Raw genomic sequence first — 11,584 nt, 5'->3', positions numbered from 1 at the left:
TCGGGGCGTGACACTATCGATACGAAAATCATAAAATTCAAGAAAAAGAGTCAAAACGGCTAAAACATCCAATTCCGAAAATAGTTTAAATCTAAAAAAAATTATATGAAAATGTTCCCAAAGAAATTGGGATTCATTGGTGAAAACCAATAAGAAAATAGAGCTCAAATCAGTTCATAATCCCCATTTTATCAAATCTAAGATCTTGAACAACCCCCCTCCCCCCCTTAATTTTGAAATTCAAAACACTGATTTATGGCCAGAATCGAAGTATAATTAATGGGTAATAGAGAATATATGATAAAATAGCTTACCCAATCTATTTTTCACAATAGTCTCCTTTGAAATCACCACACATGAGCTCCCAAGGTCAAAATGGAGGAAAAAGGCCTAATCCCAACTTTTAGAAAAGTTCATTATTTAGGGGTCATTATACCTTCGTGATCGCAACTCACTTAGCCACGAATGCGAAGGAGAACATACCAACCCTCCGCTAATGCAGCAGAGCCTTCATGAATGCGGAGGTTCTCCCAATCCCCTCTCTGCGAATGTGACACTACCTTCATGAATGCGGAGACAATGAAGTGAACCTTCGCAAACACAGGAGAGGTGCCGCGAACCAAAGAAGTCCACCTCTACAACAAAAACACAACAAGCACACAAACATCAGGTCACGGAATAGACCAATTAGTTCAAAACCCCATGCACACAATTCAAATATGTTACCCCACTAAATTCAATGTTCTAGACTAGATGAAACCGTCAGAATTTGAATTCAAGGTGTCCTTGACCCAAAACCTTATGTCACAATAAAATTAACTTTAGGCTTAAAATATCAAATCATGCTCGGGACTTTTAAAAATTCAACCAACATCACCCTTAACAAAACATCATTATTACACCGACCATTTACCATCACAACCCGACTTAGGGCCAAGTCGTAACACGGCGATTAGAATCTCGAAGGACCCCAACTAAGCCTCTTAACATAATATTCATGAGAATACACAAGGTAAATAAAGTAAATAAACAAGATCAAGAGTATGAAAGCATAGAATCAATATAAACACAAGTCTCGAAATAAGAAAACGATAACAAAGACTTTTTTCTATCTAAAATGACTCTACTACCAGATGGGGGAATGAGACAATCTTCTAGATCACCCAATATGAAAGGTAAAACAACAACAACAACAACAACAACAACAATAATATACCAGCAAAATCCCACGAGTGGGGTCTGGAAAGGGTATAATATATGCAGACCTTACCACTACCTCATAGAAATAGATAGGCTGTTTCTGAAAGACCCTCTTCTCAAAAGTGTCGACCCCAAATAAGAGAAATAAATAAATAAAATAAAATAAAAAATAATTATATATATCATGATGATAAAAATAGAAGAAAAACAATGTGAATTTTACAAGACAGGAACAATACAATAGCAGCATAACGTGATACTCAAAATGCAATAAACACACAACTCCAATGAAATGCCTAAACCTAGGACCAATCCTAAACCATCACAATGCAAGACGTTCTTCTATATATACTAGCTTTTTATGTCTACTAACCTTCTACCCTAATCTGCGTCCCTTCCTATTTAAGGTCATGTCCTCGGTGATATGGAGTAGCGCCATATCCTATCTAATCATCTCTGTCCAATACTTTTTTGGTCTACCCCTACCCCTCCGCATAACCCCCAAATCCAACCGCCCACACCTCCTAATTAGTACATCGATACCCCTTTTCTACACATGCCCAAACCATCTCTATCTCTCCACTTTTATCTTGTCAACCACAGGAGCCACTCCCACCTTCTCTTGAGTAACTCATTCCTAATCCCATCACTCTTAGTGTGATCACACATCTATCTCGGCATCCGCATCTCTGCAACATGCACTTTTTTAATATACGAGTTCTTGACTTGATAGCACTCCACTCCATATAAACATCGGTCTAACCATAATTATATAGAACTTACCTTTAAATTTAGGTGGTACCTTCTTATCACATAGGACTCTAGAGGCAAGCCTCAATTTCATCTATGTTTTCCTAATGCAATGCATGACATCATCATCAATATCCCCACTACTTTGGATGATGGATCCAAGATATTTAAAGCTTTATCTCTCAGGGATAGGTTGATTGTCCAGCCTAACTTCCATGCCCTCTTCATCCATCGCAGCACTGAATTTTCACTTCATGTATTCTATTACTCCTACTCAATTTAAACCCTTTGGACTCTAGAATTTATCTCCAAACTTCCAACCTATCATTAACTCTATCTCAAGTCTCATCAATCAACACTATATCAGCCGCAAATAACATACACCATAGGACCTCATCTTAAATAGACTGTGTCAGTTCATCTAACACCAAGGTAAAAAGAAATAGACTCAACACAGATCCCTAGTATAGTCCCATCTCAACCAGAAAATACTCTGATTCATCTTCCGCCGTCCTAACCCGACTCTTGGCTCCAACATACATATCCTTTATCACCTAATATACACCATTAGGACACCTTTAACCTCCAGACACCTCCAGAGAACATCCCTTGGAACTTTGTCATAGGCCTTTTCAGGATCAATGAATACCATATGAAGATCCCTTTTGCTTTCTCTAAATTTCTCCACCAGTCTCTGTATAAGATGGATTGCTTCAATAGTCGACCGCCCCGACATAAATCCAAACTGATTCTCCAAGATTAATACTTCTCTCCTCACCCTCATCTCTACCACTCTCTCCTATATCTTCATCGTATAGCTTATCAATTTGATACCCCTGTAATTATTATACTTTTGGATATCACCCTTATTTTTGTAAAATGGAACCATAGTACTCTACCTCCACTCATCGGGCGTCTTAGCTATCTTCAAAATAATATTAAACAACCTAGTCAACCACTCCAAACTTTCCCTATCATTATTCTTCCAATAATCCATCAGAATCTTATCAAGCCCAGTTGCTCTCCCCCCACTTCATTCTACTAATAGCACGTGTAAACTCCTCAACCATAAAACACCGGTAGTACCCAAAGTACTTAATACTATGAGAGTATGCCAAATCACCCAGTGCAATGTCTTTATCTACTTTTTCATTTAAGGATCCGTAAAGATAATTCACTAGCACTTCGCCTTCCTTGTCTTTGATGCACTTTACTAGATCTAAATCGCGGGCTTTTCTCTCTCTCACTTTGGAAAGCCTATATAATCTCTTACCCCCACCTTTTCCCTCTAACTCATCATATAAGCGTTAAAAAGTTGTCTTTACACTGGTTAACGCCGTCTTTGCTTCCGTCTTGGCCTTCTAATAGATATCTTTAATCCTACACTTCTCATCCTCATCCAAGCACTCCAACCACTCCGTATACGCAACCTTCTTAGCTTTCACTTTGTCTTAAAATTCTCCATTCCACCACTAATCTCCTTAACTACCACCAAAGATTCCTCTCAAAACTCCTAGAACCTCGGTAGCCGCTTTTCTAATATAACCAACAGTCATATCCCACATATTGTTCACATCCCCGCTACTACTCCAGACCCCCATACTAATCAACCTATCCCCTATATCTCAAGAAAGGGAGGGAGTCAGGGCCCCCTATTAAATCCTCAGTCGGTCATAATTGGTCTTCTTTCTCCCATCCTTCTTATTCTCTAAATCAATCACCAAAAGCCTATGTTGGGTAGTAATATTTTCACTTGAAATAACCTTAAAATCCTTACAAAGGCCTCTATCACCCTTCCGTATGAATAAGTAATCAATTTGACTCCTAGCTATCGAGCTGGTAAAGGTGACCAATTGATTCTCCCTCTTCAGAAAATAGAAGTTAGCAATAACCAACTCAAAAGCTTTAGCAAAATCTAATAGGGATGCCTTGCCACTATTCCTTTCCCCAAAACCAAAGACTCCATGAACATCATCAAAACCACTAGAATCTATACCGATATAACCATTAAAATCTCGACCAATGAAGATATTTTTGGTGTTTGGTATACCTCTCACTACCCTATCTAAATCCTCCCAAAAGAACCTTTTGACTTCCCTGTCAAGGCCCACATGGGGTTCATACACACTAATAACATTCACAATAAGCCTACCTATAACTAGCTTAATAAACATCATCCTATAACTGATTCTTTTTACCTCCACCCGTACTTTCTAAGATCTGTGTCGACTAGAATACCTACTCCATTCCTACCTCTAGAGTTTCTTGAGTACCATAATCTAAACACGATCACATCCCAAGCTTTGGTACTTACCCATCTAGTCTCCTGAACACAAACTATATTATTTTTTCTCCTCTTAAGACTATTTACTAGTGCTATGGACTTCCTTGTAAGCGACCCTATATTCCAGGATCCTACTCTCAACGTAAGAGAACCTGTCCCCCTCTTAACACTATGTCCCCTTACTTTCAGCCCTAAATTGATGTTTAGTCTTCCACTGAGTGATTGAATGTGTGATCTGAACAAGTGGTTCACTTGGAAATCAACAATGGTCTCTAAGTGTCAGTTACGTCTAGGGTAACCTCTCGGGGCGTGACACTATCGATACGAAAATCATAAAATTTAAGAAAAAGAGTCAACGGCTAAAACATCCAATTCCGAAAATAGTTTAAATCTAAAAAAAATTATATGAAAATGTTCCCAAAGAAATTGGGATTCATTGGTGAAAACCAATAAAAAAATAGAGCTCAAATCAGTTCATAATCCCCATTTTATCAAATCTAAGATCTTGAACAACCCCCCTCCCCCCCCTTAATTTTGAAATTCAAAACACTGATTTATGGCCAGAATCGAAGTATAATTAATGGGTAATAGAGAATATATGATAAAATAGCTTACCCAATCTATTTTTCACAATAGTCTTCTTTGAAATCACCACACATGAGCTCCCAAGGTCAAAATGGAGGAAAAAGGCCTAATCCCAACTTTTAGAAAAGTTCATTATTTAGGGGTCATTATACCTTCATGATCGCAACTCACTTAGCCACGAATGCGAAGGAGAACATACCAACCCTCCGCTAATGCAGCAGAGCCTTCATGAATGCGGAGGTTCTCCCAATCCCCTCTCTGCGAATGTGACACTACCTTCATGAATGCGGAGACAATGAAGTGAACCTTCGCAAACACAGGAGAGGTGCCGCGAACCAAAGAAGTCCACCTCTACAACAAAAACACAACAAGCACACAAATATCAGGTCACGGAATAGACCCTTGTAATTAGTTCAAAACCCCATGCACACAATTCAAATATGCTACCCCACTAAATTCAATGTTCTAGACTAGATGAAACCGTCAGAATTTGAATTCAAGGTGTCCTTGACCCAAAACCTTATGTCACAATAAAATTAACTTTAGGCTTAAAATATCAAATCATGCTCGGGACTTTTAAAAATTCAACCAACACCACCCTTAACAAAACATCATTATTACACCGACCATTTACCATCACAACCCGACTTAGGGCCAAGTCGTAACACGGCGATTAGAATCTCGAAGGACCCCAACTAAGCCTCTTAGCATAATATTCATGAGAATACACAAGGTAAATGAAGTAAATAAACAAGATCAAGAGTATGAAAGCATAGAATCAATATAAACACAAGTCTCGAAATAAGAAAACGATAACAAAGACTTTTTTCTATCTAAAATGACTCTACTACCAGATGGGGGAATGAGACAATCTTCTAGATCACCCAATATGAAAGGTAAAACAACAACAACAACAACAATAATAATATACCAGCAAAATCCCACGAGTGGGGTCTGGAAAGGGTATAATATATGCAGACCTTACCACTACCTCATAGAAATAGATAGGCTGTTTCTGAAAGACCCTCTTCTCAAAAGTGTCGACCCCAAATAAGAGAAATAAATAAATAAAATAAAATAAAAAATAATTATATATATCATGATGATAAAAATAGAAGAAAAACAATGTGAATTTTACAAGACAGGAACAATACAGTAGCAGCATAACGTGATACTCAAAATGCAATAAACACACAACTCCAATGAAATGCCTAAACCTAGGACCAATCCTAAACCATCACAATGCAAGACGTTCTTCTATATATACTAGCTTTTTATGTCTACTAACCTTCTACCCTAATCTGCGTCCCTTCCTATTTAAGGTCATGTCCTCGGTGATATGGAGTAGCGCCATATCCTATCTAATCATCTCTGTCCAATACTTTTTTGGTCTACCCCTACCCCTCCGCATAATCCCCAAATCCAACCGCCCACACCTCCTAATTAGTACATCGATACTCCTTTTCTACACATGCCCAAACCATCTCTATCTCTCCTCTTTTATCTTGTCAACCACAGGAGCCACTCCCACCTTCTCTTGAGTAACTCATTCCTAATCCCATCACTCTTAGTGTGATCACACATCTATCTCGGCATCCGCATCTCTGCAACATGCACTTTTTTAATATACGAGTTCTTGACTTGATAGCACTCCACTCCATATAAACATCGGTCTAACCATAATTATATAGAACTTACCTTTAAATTTAGGTGGTACCTTCTTATCACATAGGACTCTAGAGGCAAGCCTCAATTTCATCTATGTTTTCCCAATGCAATGCATGACATCATCATCAATATCCCCACTACTTTGGATGATGGATCCAAGATATTTAAAGCTTTATCTCTCAGGGATAGGTTGATTGTCCAGCCTAACTTCCATGCCCTCTTCATCCATCGCAGCACTGAATTTTCACTTCATGTATTCTATTACTCCTACTCAATTTAAACCCTTTGGACTCTAGAATTTATCTCCAAACTTCCAACCTATCATTAACTCTGTCTCAAGTCTCATCAATCAACACTATATCAGCCGCAAATAGCATACACCATAGGACCTCATCTTAAATAGACCGTGTCAGTTCATCTAACACCAAGGTAAAAAGAAATAGACTCAACACAGATCCCTAGTATAGTCCCATCTCAACCAGAAAATACTCTGATTCATCTTCCGCCGTCCTAACCCGACTCTTGGCTCCAACATACATATCCTTTATCACCTAATATACACCATTAGGACACCTTTAACCTCCAGACACCTCCAGAGAACATCCCTTGGAACTTTGTCATAGGCCTTTTCAGGATCAATGAATACCATATGAAGATCCCTTTTGCTTTCTCTAAATTTCTCCACCAGTCTCTGTATAAGATGGATTGCTTCAATAGTCGACCGCCCCGACATAAATCCAAACTGATTCTCCAAGATTAATACTTCTCTCCTCACCCTCATCTCTACCACTCTCTCCTATATCTTCATCGTATAGCTTATCAATTTGATACCCCTGTAATTATTATACTTTTGGATATCACCCTTATTTTTGTAAAATGGAACCATAGTACTCTACCTCCACTCATCGGGCGTCTTAGCTATCTTCAAAATAATATTAAACAACCTAGTCAACCACTCCAAACTTTCCCTATCATTATTCTTCCAATAATCCATCAGAATCTTATCAAGCCCAGTTGCTCTCCCCCCACTTCATTCTACTAATAGCACGTGTAAACTCCTCAACCATAAAACACCGGTAGTACCCAAAGTACTTAATACTATGAGAGTATGCCAAATCACCCAGTGCAATGTCTTTATCTACTTTTTCATTTAAGGATCCGTAAAGATAATTCACTAGCACTTCGCCTTCCTTGTCTTTGATGCACTTTACTAGATCTAAATCGCGGGCTTTTCTCTCTCTCACTTTGGAAAGCCTATATAATCTCTTACCCCCACCTTTTCCCTCTAACTCATCATATAAGCGTTAAAAAGTTGTCTTTACACTGGTTAACGCCGTCTTTGCTTCCGTCTTGGCCTTCTAATAGATATCTTTAATCCTACACTTCTCATCCTCATCCAAGCACTCCAACCACTCCGTATACGCAACCTTCTTAGCTTTCACTTTGTCTTAAAATTCTCCATTCCACCACTAATCTCCTTAACTACCACCAAAGATTCCTCTCAAAACTCCTAGAACCTCGGTAGCCGCTTTTCTAATATAACCAACAGTCATATCCCACATATTGTTCACATCCCCGCTACTACTCCAGACCCCCATACTAATCAACCTATCCCCTATATCTCAAGAAAGGGAGGGAGTCAGGGCCCCCTATTAAATCCTCAGTCGGTCATAATTGGTCTTCTTTCTCCCATCCTTCTTATTCTCTAAATCAATCACCAAAAGCCTATGTTGGGTAGTAATATTTTCACTTGAAATAACCTTAAAATCCTTACAAAGGCCTCTATCACCCTTCCGTATGAATAAGTAATCAATTTGACTCCTAGCTATCGAGCTGGTAAAGGTGACCAATTGATTCTCCCTCTTCAGAAAATAGAAGTTAGCAATAACCAACTCAAAAGCTTTAGCAAAATCTAATAGGGATGCCTTGCCACTATTCCTTTCCCCAAAACCAAAGACTCCATGAACATCATCAAAACCACTAGAATCTATACCGATATAACCATTAAAATCTCGACCAATGAAGATATTTTTGGTGTTTGGTATACCTCTCACTACCCTATCTAAATCCTCCCAAAAGAACCTTTTGACTTCCCTGTCAAGGCCCACATGGGGTTCATACACACTAATAACATTCACAATAAGCCTACCTATAACTAGCTTAATAAACATCATCCTATCACTGATCCTTTTTACCTCCACCCGTACTTTCTAAGATCTGTGTCGACTAGAATACCTACTCCATTCCTACCTCTAGAGTTTCTTGAGTACCATAATCTAAACACGATCACATCCCAAGCTTTGGTACTTACCCATCTAGTCTCCTGAACACAAACTATATTAATTTTTCTCCTCTTAAGACTATTTACTAGTGCTATGGACTTCCTTGTAAGCGACCCTATATTCCAGGATCCTACTCTCAACGTAAGAGAACCTGTCCCCCTCTTAACACTATGTCCCCTTACTTTCAGCCCTAATCAAGGACATAACCCTAGTTCACCATTAGTTACTGAAGACATTAAAAGCTTATGAACTATAAAAGTGATAAACTGGGAGCAAAAAATCTAGAGAATACACATATGCAATGATAAAAATTGACATTAGAGGATATATACTAGAGACTATACGCACTGACTACTAGGCAAATTAATGTACACTAATCACTAGGCGATGAAATAAAATAAAGAACAATATCTAAACCAATAATGGTAGGAACTAAGATACTAAAATATAAAATTGAGCATACCCAATCAGGTAAATAAAGGAGTGATAAAACTTGGCCTAGAGAAAAAATGATTCTGATCGGAATCCTGATCTCCAGAAATGTTTGGGCGTTGCTAAAATCTGCTTGAAGCCACTGCAAAATGCCGAAAAGCACAAAGAGACTTTTCTAAAAAATAAAACAGAAAGAAGGAGACAAATCTGTCGGCCAACATAGAAGGAGTTTGGCGAAAAACAAAATATAAGAAGGAGACAAATCTAGAGAAGGGGAGAAAGATTTGGGTACTTATAGATCTTATCAAAAAAAGTGACCATCGGGACTTATCGAACTCATTGGAGAAAGTGATCGTCAGCACTTACAGATCTCACTGGTCGCAAGCCTTTTATTTCGCCAGAGCTGCAATCTGCTACGATGATGAAGGGGATCCCAATAATTCAAGTAGATTATATGCACATTCAGAAACTGCATAATTGTTATCATTTGGACTACAAAGTCAGTAGAAAAATATTAGACTCATCAAATATATGAAAGGTAAAAGAAGTCATAAAATCATAAGAAATAAAATGTCTCATCCTCGAAGCAGGAGGACTTACCAACAGTACAATAGTGCTAACTCTAGCCACGAGCAGGAGGAGGATGAACATGGTCGTTGGTTCCTACATTATAATACAATGTAGGTAGAATATGTATTAATACATGGAATGCACTCAGTGTGTGAGAAGATGCATGAATAATAAACATAGGACATAATAAATATGAATCATAGGATGCAAAACCAATATCTTTGAAGCATGAATGAAGTCATGAAAATATTAAAGCATTTATCTCATTGGTCAATACATCAAAATCTCATAACTATCATAAGAACTCATGACTCAACTGAAACTGGTGTGGGTTAGGACCTTTAACCGACATACAAGATCATGCAAGCTAATACATGGAATCTAATGACTCCTGCATCGAGATAGGGGAGGCTACCTTTTCAGGGCATATTCCAATAGTAACTCATCTAATTATTCTATGTGGATCCACTATCCTCTCCATATAGTTATCTGTAAACCTACACAAGCAATGTAGTTATGGGACACTGGGATCTTACTACGAGTCACTTGCCTAAAATATAGGACAGAATGCTTATCCCAAGGTCCACTCAGTGCTTAGTCAATATCCCAATGGAACTTTCATAAAACATGATCATAAACATCATAGGGACAGTATCAATCCATCTTTAGAAGATATCACAAGAATAGCTCATCTATCAATATCATAGTAGAATCATATGATTAGCTCATCTATCATATAACTCATGTAATGTGGGTGTAGTCCTTCCATCATTACATATCTTTAACTCATGAAAATATCTTTAGGGTCTAACTTTCCCTATCATTAACTTGCTTGAAATATCATTGAATCATCTTTCATAAACTTCTTTGCATAAAGTATCTTTAAACTCATTTATAATCCATCCTAGAATATAACTTGAAAATCATGATCATACCTTATAAATTTTACTTAAACTAGGACATAGCATGGGTCATTGAAATTCAACATGAAATCATGTAATAAGATATAAATTATGCATAATTAGGCTAATAGCATTGAAGTATATCATAATTGAGAAGACTCAATATAAATCATGAAATTAGGGCTTTTAGTTGTAAAATTCATAAGAGAACTTGAGAAGAAATCTTTGGTATTCCATGGGTGAAAGATACCCATGGAAGAAGTACCACATACCTTGTCCTTTAGAGGCTCTAAACTAAAGAGAATGGAAGCTTGACCTTGAAGAGGTCCTTTGAATTGCCTGAGAAAGAAGAAGATATTTGAGAAAAAACTTGGGAGAGAGAGGGCTTTGGATTTTTGGGAGTTATCTTAAGAATAAGAGGGTTAGAAGACTCAAGGTAGTTAATCGGTAAGAATTTAGTCGCAAAAATCATCCACATTCATTAATGAAAATATAGGGGATGACCAAGATACCCTTCATTAAACCTGGAAACTGGGGTTGCACGGAGGACCCACCACAGTCTGTGAATTTCACCATGACCCATAGTGGCACCCATGGTCAATGCCTTGGAAAAGGAAATTTGTAGGACCTCTTTCACGGAGACCATAACGGTTTGTGAATGTCACCATAGCTCATGATGGGGATCGTGGTGAGGAACCTGATGAGGTGAGGGGGGTCTACAAAGGTGTTTACCATAAAAACCACCATGGTCTGTAAAAGGCAATATAACTCGTGGTGGTTGGGACGTGGTCCTAGCCTTGGCGTAGAATCTGAGGGTCTCAGGGGAGGGGTCACCACGGAGGGAACCACGGCTCGAGTGCTCACCACAGCCCATAGTCCCTGTCATGGACCCTTCCCTACAGGGTTTAAGT

This window comes from Solanum dulcamara, chromosome 10 (genome assembly GCF_947179165.1).
Source record: "Solanum dulcamara chromosome 10, daSolDulc1.2, whole genome shotgun sequence".
In the NCBI taxonomy this organism is placed as follows: Eukaryota; Viridiplantae; Streptophyta; class Magnoliopsida; order Solanales; family Solanaceae; genus Solanum; species Solanum dulcamara.
The sequence above is the reverse complement of the archived record's forward strand: the minus strand, read 5'-3'. Positions refer to the sequence as shown.